Below are 12,301 nucleotides of genomic sequence, written 5' to 3'. Positions count from 1 at the left end.
TCGTGACCAAAACAGACACCACCCGTATGACAACCGTTGGCAGAGTAAAAATAATTACAGAGAAAGATTGCATTTCCATAGTAATGACTATCACAGAGACAGCCAGAGACACAGACGATATGGAAACCAAAACAATTATTATCACGGCAGTCAGAATAACTCCAGGCGCAACAGTCCAGCGCGCAGTTACGATTCAGGGAGAAATTCTCCACCACTTAACCGACAAGAAAGAAACTACAGGAACTACCGACATGACGACAGACGATGTGATCGTAACGACAGACCTGAATTACATCAGAACTGGCGAGCTCCAAACAGGGCAGGGCCTTCTCGTCAAGGTGAATTTGTAGAAGTTAGGTCTCCTAATCCCAATAACGATGCGAGCCAACAAAGGAACAGACAATGACTCGCACCGCAGGTAGCCGCGTGCGCCGGCTGGCTCGGCGAAAAATAACATAGACGCTAACCTCGAGAAAAAAATTCCAGTATTCTTTACCGACGTATACCGCATGATAATTGCATTCAAATCAAACTGTGAGTACTATGAAGAGTAAAGGTTTACACCACATTTCACATGTAAAACCGTTTATTGAAAAATAATCTGCTTTTTAACTTTGTCTTTGCCATATAACTTTTCACTTTACATTACTAGTATGCTTTGTAAGACTTAAGAAACTGTTAACATGCAAAAATGTTTGAAGTTAAGTATCCAGTCTAGAACCTAGGGAACATTTTTAAACAGAAATTACGATTGCATTGTTATAGTGAACAGACGACACAGTGTTGTATTTGTACATTCTTGATTGTTAGTTGCATGATTACGGAACAACTATCAGGCTCACATACTTAGAACATATACCGGCACTGCTAATGAGATTTTCATGTAACATTTTGGTTTACTTGAAAAGACATTCTTTATTTGAAGTACTTTCTGTGGGATTAAAGATGACTTAGCACTTGGTTTCTTTGACAGCAACACAATTATATCACGACGCTACTAATGTGTGACACAATTTACATTGTTGCTTCTGTGCTGTATCTGCTTTATATCTGCACAGTTTTTTTGAATTCTTCTGGAAAGTAAAATACGTTTTAGTAGTAACTTTTGTGGTATAGCTACAATGAGACAGCCTTTTCCGTAGCACAACAATACGTTATAGCACAGTAGTTTCTTCTTCATGGCAATAAGCGTAATAACTAAAGATATCTATACATGAAGCATTTCACTTTTGTTTATCATGAGGTAAGTACATCGACTTCTGCAGAACTTAGCTTTCGGAGGACGATAACTACGAGACTTCCACAGAGATTATCTTACAACATGACGCACAGTTTAGCGCTACAGTACACGTATTTGAGTGATTAATTTCGCACTTAAAACATTTATTTTTTAAAAGATATTTGAAGTACAATGATACAAGGGTTTTCCGTGATATATTTCATTCCATTGCTGTAATCTGTAACACCTGAGGGTATAATTACATTAATCCTCAGGGGGTACACGCTTACTTTGTGTACCATGTGTTTGGCAACCACAAGGAGCCCTAGCTAATATGGTATTTTCTTATACAACTTTACACATCGGTACCATATTTCTCTAACACAGAATTACACAGCTATCTGATTATTTACCTGAGAGAGACAAACATTTATTTTACTACATCTGTGACAGACGTTTACGTAATTACACCATTGGATAACTTCACTTACGAAATTGTATGTTGTTTGTGAACTGTTCATATTTTTTCAGAACCATTGTGATACTATGAGAGCTTTGAATGATGTATTTGGTATGAGATCATGATTTTTAAGGTACGTTTGAGGTAGATGACACTATTGAAATGAGCCGAGAATATTTTTTAGGGTTTGAAATTATTGCAGAAAGCTACGACGTTTTTGAGATTTGACTTAGGTGTTATGATGTTATTTTTACGACGACGATGTGTATTATGCTGTTGAGGTATGTTTATGATCAATAAGCTGATGCTATATAAGGAATGTGATTACGTGTTTATATGTATATGAATAATGAATAGAAGTTAGGGACTATGGTTTGTGAAGAAGGTTGTTGGAAACCAAGAATCATACTTTAAGAGTTATGAAATGTGTGTATATGCGTGAATGTATCACAATGCTGACAAAAATTTTTTGGACGCTGTTATATTTATAGGATTTTGTTTCTACAGATTTGTAACCCAAATTCTTGACCTGTGAAATATTTTTATATGAGACTGTCACTGTAGCGGAAACTGGTGTCATAAATATTTCGGTAAGAAAGTTCAGTGACCACCTGCACGTAATGCGTCGTGGGCACCCAGCTGAGCAGCCAGGTGTGCCAGACGCCTGGAGAAAAAGCCATTATTGCGAGCCCTTTTCAGCGGCACAGGTAGAAAAAAAAGGGAGGCCATTATCCTCGCTATTGACATTCCTTTGTAGAAAGCATCGTAAATACGACACGCTAATAATAACTTGGAAATATTCTTACATCTGCACACCTGATTAGGACAAGTGTCTATCTACGAGAATTGAGAGAATTTCTACTAACTTATGAAATGCCTCATGACTACTGAATGATTATTTTATGCTTTACTTTGTACATAGTTGCTTATTTCATTTGATATCTGGTTTCCAGCTGTTTGCAGCATTGGTTTCATAAAATAAAATTAAATGCATTTGCTAATGTGAACACTTTCTGTCAACAGATCTATTAAATAATAATTTTGTGATCCACATTCTTCAAAAAAGGAGCACTTGGAAAGGAAAGAACAATAAGAAGGGACTAGTAACAGTAAATGCATACATAATATTCTTTTCAAGTACACGGTAATATTTTTTTTACAATAAGTTGTTGTGGTGCACCACTTTAATGACATAGATATTAAGATGTGAATATACATTTCCCTTATCTGCGTTGTTGTCTTTAGTGTAATATTTTTTCTGCTTGATCTTTGCCATGCTTAGGTATTAATTATAGCATTTGCTGCTACTGTTTGCCATGCATAGTGCTACTAAATTTCACTTTGTATTATTCTTTTAAGCCAGTTTACTACTGATTTATTTTTCTTGTTTGCTGCTCAGTGCCTTATATTAGTTGTAATATTGCAATTGCTTTACCTATTTAAATTTTTTGTCATTGATGTTTGTGTTAATTGTTTTGTGCTAGTGCATTGCCTCATCCCTTAGTTTAGCATCTGAGCTCAGTAGATTTAAGTTAGCTTAAGAGGGGGTAGACTATATAAGAAACTAACTATGATGAATTGGAAGCAATGCATTGACAAGGTATATGAAAAAAGATTTGGGCCAAAATGAGTATTGTACAATGAGCCATAATTATTTTGAAAGAAATATGGTTAGAATACAGAAAACAGGTATAGATAGGACTGTTTGGAAATAGTGAGGAGCGAAGGGAGATCTCCGAGAAGTAAAGAAAGTTTTGTTTGCAAAATACTGCAGTAAAAGAAACCCTGTCCTTTCCTTGTGTTATCCCACTATGTGTTTGTGTTCCCTTGTGTATTTATGTTTTTCCTGTATTTATATGTTTATCTGATAAGACTTATGTTGTAGAATTTTTCTAATACTAAGCTACATTCACTATGATGAGGAATACTGTTATCCTCAAATATAATTGGCATTAATAATATGTTATTTAACTTGTAAATATGCTTAGATATTATTAATTCTGTTTTGTTTTAATGCTCATGTATGAAGTTGATGTTTCGAAAGTTATTCTGAACTTTTATGTATCTACTTATCTCATAATTCCTGTAACATTGATGTATATGTTTATTTCTATTCTGTTGTAAAGCCTGTACTACAAATGTTATCTGTATTGTTATGTTCTTGAATGATGTATTTTGTACCTTGTTATTGTATTCTTATGTTATAAAATTGTAATTGACAGCAGTTCATCAAATTAAGTAACTTGTAAGTTACATTTCACTGCACACGTTTCTATTGGTCATAGTATATGGACAATATGTGAGAAGTAGGGACTGTTAGTGTTTGCACATGTGTTAATAATTCAGCAAGGGACTGGTTAACAGCATTGCTGGTTCTCAGGACAATTCAAAAACTTTGTGAGTGCACAAGTGGTGGTTAAGGACTTGCTATATTATCCGCAAGACTCTTCAATGGTGATTGTGCACCTGCACAGTCACAACAGATGGCTGCTGGCCATCTCTACAAGGACTGCAGTGGGTCTGCATCTTTGATGACCCACCGGTACCATTATCTCTACAAGGACTACAGTGGGTCTACTGATGATCCATCAATACCATTATTTCTACAAGGACTGCAGTGGGTCTGCACCTCTGGTGGCCCACCAATACCGTAATCTCTACCAGGACTACAGTGGGTATGCTCTGTGATGACCTACCCACCAATACTCTTCAAAACTTCGACTGACTCCACTGTGGGTTTGCTCTGTTGTGGCCCATTACCTGTCAGCATGTCAAGAGTCAGTACTGTCTTTCCATTGGAAGGACAACGCTACTTCTTCAAGACTGCATGGAAATCCACTACTTCTGTGTACATTTTCTTTTACTGCTCAGTCTTTGAGAAAAACACTGCAATTCAATGATCAGGACTGTCTTTATGGACTGTGAGAAAATTTTTGCTTTTGACCAACATTGTATCAATAAGTGTGTGCATCTGATATCTTTGTTATTGTAATTATGAAAAATTTCTTCAAATCTGTATTGGCCACTGTCCAACACAATTTGTAAAATTTTTTGTGGGGAGCATGGGGGCTATGTAAGTAGGCTGTTTAGGTTTTTTTATTGGTAACGCCACCTCTGTATGAAAATCACTGGCTGTGCTGTGTGCAGTCTGTGGCTGCTTTGCATTGTTGTAATACTCGCCATTGTAGTGTTAGGCAGCTGGCTGTGAACAGCGCGTAGCGTTGCGCAGTTGGAGGTGAGCCGCCAGCAGTGGTGGATGTGGGGAGAGAGATGGCGGAGTTTTGAAATTTGTCATGAACTGCTCTATATATATGATGATATCAAGGTAAATACATTGTTTGTTCTCTATTAATATCTTTCATTTGCTAACTATCCCTATCAGTAGTTAGTGCCTTCCATAGTTTGAATCTTTTATTTAGCTGGCAGTAGTGGCGCTTGCTGTATTGCAGTAGTGGGAGTAACCAAGATTTTTGTGAGGTAAGTGATTTGTGAAAAGTACAGGTAAATGTTAGGCAGGGCCATTTCCACGCTCCGATCCGTAGAATGCCAGTTTTCTTTCTACTGATAACGACGTCCTCTTGAGTAGTCCCTGCCCGGAGATCCGAATGTGGGACTATTTTACCTCCGGAATATTTTACCCAAGAGGACGCCATCATCATTTAATCATACAGTAAAGCTTCATGTCCTCAGGAAAAATTACGGCTGTAGTTTCCCCTTGCTTTCAGCCGTTCGCAGTACCAGCACAGCAAGGCCGTTTTGGTTAATGTTACAAGGCCAGATCAGTCAATCATCCAGACTGTTGCCCCTGCAACTACTGAAAAGGGTGCTGCCCCTCTTCAGGAACCACATGTTTGTCTGGCCTCTCAACAGATACCCCTCCGTTGTGGTTACACCTACGGTACAGCCATCTGTATCGCTGAGGCACGCAAACCTCCCCACCAACGGCAAGGTCCATGGTTCATGGGGGAAGATTTTAATGATTTGTCGAAAAATGTTTAGGGAGGGTAGGATAAGAAACTTGAGGAGTGGTATTAGGACATGAGCCTATAGATAAACTTGAGAAAACGTTGGAGCAATATCCAGTAATAGAACAGAAGGTTACCACAATAGAAGAAAGACGGAGGGAACAGGAAAGAAGACAAAAGCTATGGAAAGGCAAACAGATACGTTAGTAGACCAAGCATGCAAGGATGAACATGCTGAGATGAAGGTGTGTAAGGCGACAGATAGTGTGTGAAGGAGGACAGGAAAATTATCAGGTAACAAACACAGAATGAGTGTGAAGAATCAGGGGGCACATTTCCAGCTTCACTAACCGAAGTACAGGAAGTACAGTTGCTATTGTAATTCAGATAGAAGCAAGAAAATATTAATAAGAAACAGCAGAAATTAGAGAAAGAGTACATTAATAATGGCGTGTGACGAGGGCCTCCTGTCGGGTAGACCGCTCGCCTGGTGCAAGTCTTTCTATTTGACGCCACTCCGGCGATTTGCACGTCGTTGGGGGATGAAATGATGATGATTAGGACAACACAACACCCAGTCCCTGAGCGGAGAAAATCTCCGATCCAGCCGGGAATCAAACCCGGGCCCTTAGGATTGACAGTCTCTAGCGCTGACCACTCAGCTACCGGGGGCGCTGCAGTAATGATATAATCGAACTTAAGAATCTTCTGGAGGGAATTTAATTTGTGAAGTGTGGTGATCATCGATGAAATCAGTCAGTGGATCAGGAACATTATTTTACCAGACTACAGCAACCGTACTACAAGAACATATATAACAATTCACATCCCAATAGCAGAGGATAGTTTAGTTCTTACTAACAGAACTGTGGGGATGGAATAATTCGGATGGCCAATGAAAGAACTGTTAAAACAGCTAAAATGATAAGTTGGATTATAAACAGGAGAGTAGTGATCAGGCGAAGCCATGGCAATCGTCAGAAGTTATTGAAATGCGAGAACCTGATCCACGTATGAACTCAACTGCAGGACAGTCATTGCGAGAATGATTCAAAAATGTCACAAGCGCAAGAAATATTGGACCCATTAACGAACTTTGTAGCAGAAAGCATAAATTATGTTGTGTATGAAGATTTACAAGAAGGACCATTAGAGGAAAAAGAGACTACCCAAACGAAAATTTACACCAGGTAGTAAACATAAAAGTATGAGAAATACTTTTTGAAGCCATTCTTGACAGCGGCTGCCAAATTTCTCCCGTATCTGATGATGTATTTCAGGACTAAAAAATCTAGAGAAGCTGCTGCAGAAGTGTTATGGAATACGAGTTTTCTGTCCCCTGGAATTGGCCAGTAATGGCAAATTGTACTGGATGTATCATGTCGAAAATATTTCGAATTCTTAGTTTTTGATCGCTGTTACCAGTTTAGACGGCTCCCTTTTGCTGTAAAATACGGCCGCAGCTATTCAATCCTTAGACAGCATAGTGGATGACTATGACACCATGTAACGAGATATGTGGACGACGTATTAATAGTTAACTCCTCGTTGGAAGAGCATAATCGCATATTGAGTGACCTACCCGCAATATTCAGTTACCATGGAATAAAAGCAAATGCTGGGAAATCGCAAATTGGTGTTGGTAGAGTCATATACTTAGGGCGATTAATAGACAACGCTAGGATCTCTCAGGACCTGTAGAAGTTAGAAGCGGTACGATTTTATGCAACTCCATAAACCAAGCGACATTTAAGGGAGTACATTGGCCTAATAAACTTCTATAATATTTCGTAAACACTGAGGATCTGACAACATCGAGACCGTGTGAGTTGGTGGGGAGAAAGACGAACTTGATATGGGATGCAGATGCTGAGAAGGAGTTCCAGGCACTAAAGAAGGCAATGGTATCTGCATTGATACATCCCACCTCGAGCTCTAAAAACATAACGGAGAGCATAGAGCCAGCTTTCAATGAAGTTATCTTCAAAGAATGTGAGGAAGCAGGAAAAAGAATTTAGAAGATAACATCATTTGGCAGTTGTGTGCATACGAATAAAGAAAAGACCCTTGCCATTGTGTAGGGATTCAAAAAAATCTAGATTTTTTTCTGCATGGAAGGAATACGTATGTGTTCTCAGATCAGAAGGTGTTGCAATTTTTGATGATGGCACAAGTAACATGTGGCAGCTTAAGAAAATGGGTACTATACCTACAATTCACAGTTACATACATGCCAGGCGTAATGAGTATTGTGGCCGATGTGTTACCTCGCGTCCTGTTAGGATTAAGAGAGACTAAGGAGGAACAATTAGAAGAGAACCAATAAAGTCGGCGCTATATGAAGCAGGTACCACTTGAGAAATTTATTATGACGTCTCCGAAAGATATTGTGAAGCAACAGGACTGCGACCCAACTTCAAATGAGACAAAAAGGAAGATGAAAGACGGAGCAGACAATCATAAGACAGTTGAACTTGTTGAAGAAAGATGTACTATTTGGTGCAGAACCTGAATGGGACTAGGTAGTTGCTATGTACCCCAGAAGAAATGATAAACAAAATACTGTGGTGTCCTCACTTGAGTCACATACATTGCGGGCCAAGAAAATGTTACTTGATATTACAGGCGACCTGACACTTAAAGAGTATGAAAAGGAGAACCTAAATTTGCTAGCCATTGCAAACTATGACACAAGTTAGAACCGCTAACGACATCCCTCGAAGGGCCTCTGTTCCCCATATATCGAACAGTTAAGGCAACTAGCAGTAAGAGATTTAATGGGAGCTTTGCCTTGTATGAGAGGAGATTACGTTTGGTGACGACAGACGACAGAAATAGTCTTCACAGACGTGACATTGGTAACTAACAGCGAGGACAGTTCGGAAGTGTACTAGAAGGTATCTATGAATCAGGCAGGGCTGGCCGGAGTGGCCGAGACGTTCTAGACGCTACAGTCTTGAAGCGCGCGACCGCTACGGTCGCAGGTTCGAATCCTGCCTCGGGCACGGATGTGTGTGATGTCCTTAGGTTAGTTAGGTTTAAGTAGTTCTAGGGGACTGATGACCTCAGCAGTTAAGTCCCTTAGTGCTCAGAGCCATTTGAACCATTTTTGAAGCAGGCTGGGCAAGTGGAAAACACTGTCTCTGATAATGGGACTTAACACCAAACGAGTAGATGAAAGGAACATTGAAAGAACTATTCGATATTTACATCAGCTTACCATCCTTTGCCAAATTCATCTGAGAGAATCATGAGATAATTGGGATGCCTCTGACATTATGTTGCAGTAAACACCAACCAACCACCGTGGGATGTGTTCTTCACTGGCTTTCAGAAGATGATGAGTAATCTACCGCTTAGCGCAACAAAAATGGTTAAAATGGCTCTAAGCACTATATGACTTAACGTCGGAGGTCATCAGTACCCAAGACTTAGAGCTAGTTAAACCCAAGGTCCGTAAAAAAAAATAAGGTTGAGCAGTAAGCGTTCTGTCCTGCCATTGGCTGAGGCTGTGACGTCACGAAGGAACCGCCGCTGCCTCTGGAACAGCGCTACAAGACGCAGCCCGCGCATTTAAGCGATGTACTTGTGAAATGTTTGTTTCTACAGAAATAGTAAAAGGTAAATTGTTATTCTGCTATTTCTAGAAAGTTACTGCTATATTCTGTAGCTTGTCCAGCTTTAAACAGACACTGCTGAGTGCTGACTTTAATAAAATCAAGCGTCTATAGATCAAACTATACAAAATAAGTGCAAAGTACAGTTTGTTTTGCAGTACTCTACGAAGTAAACGTTCGAAATGAGCATTCAATTTTCTAACTTTGCCTCTGGGAAAAGTGTTAACTTATAGACAAGCTCTATGTAACGCTCATTTATATTCTGTTTACATCATGTCTACAAAAACACTGTCGTTTTCACTCAAGAAATTATGCAATTGCCTTATTTGTAGGAAGCATTTGAATTACCTACCTGAACTGACACACACACACACACACACACACACATTCTAAATTTTCTCACACTTCAAACCTTTGGCTTATATTTTTATCAAGGTGGATGTATAATGTTTGCCCTAGTTGTTAAAATTCACTTATATAAAAGGGCATTGAATGAAAAAAAGTGCTGCAAAATACGATTTACAGGAAATAGTGGTAAATTAACTTACCGAGTCCGCCGTTCAGCAAAGCTGGTATGTAGTGTGGGAAACAATAAGCCAATCCTTGGCACTGTCAGTGTAGTGTCTTGCTAGTTGTGAAACAAACACAGTCAGAGGACCTTCACTTCTATCACTAAGTTTATATATTATTTAACTTTCACAAATATTGTATATTTAGATTCTAAAGCGATGACAAATACCACTTCCTTGCTTTCCGTTGCTGAGCGGCAACCGCTTTCTTCGACTTGTCCTTTGCAGACAGCCAACGCAGTCGGATAAATGTTGTCGTCCTAGCGTAAATCTTAATGATTTCTGGGTGAATAGTGGAGAATCCCTCGGTAAGTATAGCGCACAGGTTCTTGATGACACCAGTTTCCCTGGACAAACTGTCGTGTCCATGGATCTGGGCAAAAATTAATTTAAATTTGCTAATTGTTTCGAGCCACGTTTCTGAAGGCACAAGCAAACCCCCACGAGAAACCATGCCCAGCCATCCTATCGATGTCTCCTCAGGCAGTGTCAGTAACTCTCCCGTGGGTGTGGCCAGTGATCTGTCATACTGTCTGCATCGATAAGCTACATATCCAGCAAGATATTTAAATCCTTCAGTGCTACAATCAGAAGCCAGTGACATTGGAGGCACATCGGATTCTCCTACTCCAAAATCTAAATCTTCTATCTCCTTCTCTCCTTCAACCATTGCCAACTCCTCAGACATATCAGGCAGGATATTGCCAAAAACAATTGCAGTCACGAATCTTCCTTCTTCATCTGGCTCAACAGACTATGCGTTTGCTCCCAACAACAACAGTCTTATCCGGCTCTTTACCTCGAATGGCGATGGATGATCATAAAAACGTCTACAAAGATAACCAAACGGAAACGACAACACGCATGAAACACAACACGGACGAACCACAACACAAAGCTCAGACGTACACTTCGCGCGCGCCAAGAGCTGTTCCTCAGTGACGTCATGCGCAGAACGTCAGAAATGGGTTTGCTTCTGCGCAGCAGTTACTGCTCCCTCGTGCTTAAACCTAACTAACCTAAGGACATCACACACATCCATGCCCGAGGCAGGATTCGAACCTGCCAACGTAGCAGCAGCGTGGTTCCGGACTGAAGCGCCTAGAACCGCTCGGCCACAGCGGCGGCTCATAGTGCAACAGGGGTCGTTCCAATAACAGTAACAAAGCGAAAAAAGTGGTCCAACTAAAACATTCATATTTCTTTACGTACTAAACGAATACGTAATAAAAAATGGGGGTTCCTCTTTTTAAAAAACGCAACTGATATCAGTTTGGCCTATGGCAGCGCCATATAGCGGGCCAACCATAGCGCCATCTGGTTTCCCCCTTCAAGCTAGAAAAGTTTCTTTCTTTGTAGTTTTTTTCGTTTGACGCATGTTTCGTGAGATATTTGGCCCGGTCACGATCAATGGACCACCCTGTATATCCTGTAATTAAATAACGTACGGTTGCTGGATCTCAGCCAATAAAAATGAATAAAATTTCAATAATGTTTTTGTTTTTGCTATATATTCCCTGCACCTAATAATTTCCATACGCCGTCTCTGTTCAAAAAATGTAACAGTTTATATCTATTATATTACGACAGAGAAACGACGCTATGACCACTAGAGGTAGTCTATTTAAGATGTTTTACTTTCACATTTACGTTCAAGTTTAGTTTTTAATCAAAAAAGCTACCCAAAATCATGTTCTGAGACAGTGTTTTGTTTCTCCACTAGACAGTGCCACACGTTATTACAAAGACATAACACAACACGCATATTTCATATTAATACATACAAATCCACCTGATGATGGAGGCTTAAACCTCTGAAACGCATTGTGGGTATGCATGAACCGAATATTTACAATAAACTTGTTGTTTCACTCAATATCAATAACAGGCATGGTAAAGTTAACATAAAATTTTCGTACAGAAATCTTAATGATTTTTCTTAAAAACAAGAACAAACGTCGAAAAAGGCGCCCAGCTATTATTGGTTTCTCGCGGAACATTTATTCACTGCCCGTGGCAGTGGAACACCAGTGTTCTGCAGAACATAGTCTGGGAAACCTGCTGTAACCAATAAACACCGGACACTGTTTATATGGAACGTTTTATTTGAGTTTATCTGAACTAAGACTTCAAAAAAAAAAAAAAATAAATAAATTCTGTTCCTCCTGAAAGATCCTGTGTAGGTACGTTGTGTTGAACTAAGCAAAAAGTCACGTTTGCTTACATCATACTTTCAGTCAAACCACATATTCACTGTGAATTACAATATATTGTGTTTTCAATTATTGTAAGGAAAAGGAATGAATGAAGAGTAGGGTTAAGCGTTCTATTAATAATTAGCCCAATAGAGACGCAGCACAGTCTCGGTATGGACAAAGACGAGGAAGGAAACGTGCGGCCTCCTTTTCAAAGAAACTACGGAAGAATTCGGCTTAAACGATGCAGAAAAATGAATGAATCATTAGTCCTGG

This window comes from Schistocerca nitens, chromosome 1 (assembly GCF_023898315.1).
Source record: "Schistocerca nitens isolate TAMUIC-IGC-003100 chromosome 1, iqSchNite1.1, whole genome shotgun sequence".
Classification (NCBI taxonomy): Eukaryota; Metazoa; Arthropoda; class Insecta; order Orthoptera; family Acrididae; genus Schistocerca; species Schistocerca nitens.
This window is presented reverse-complemented; position numbering follows the sequence as displayed.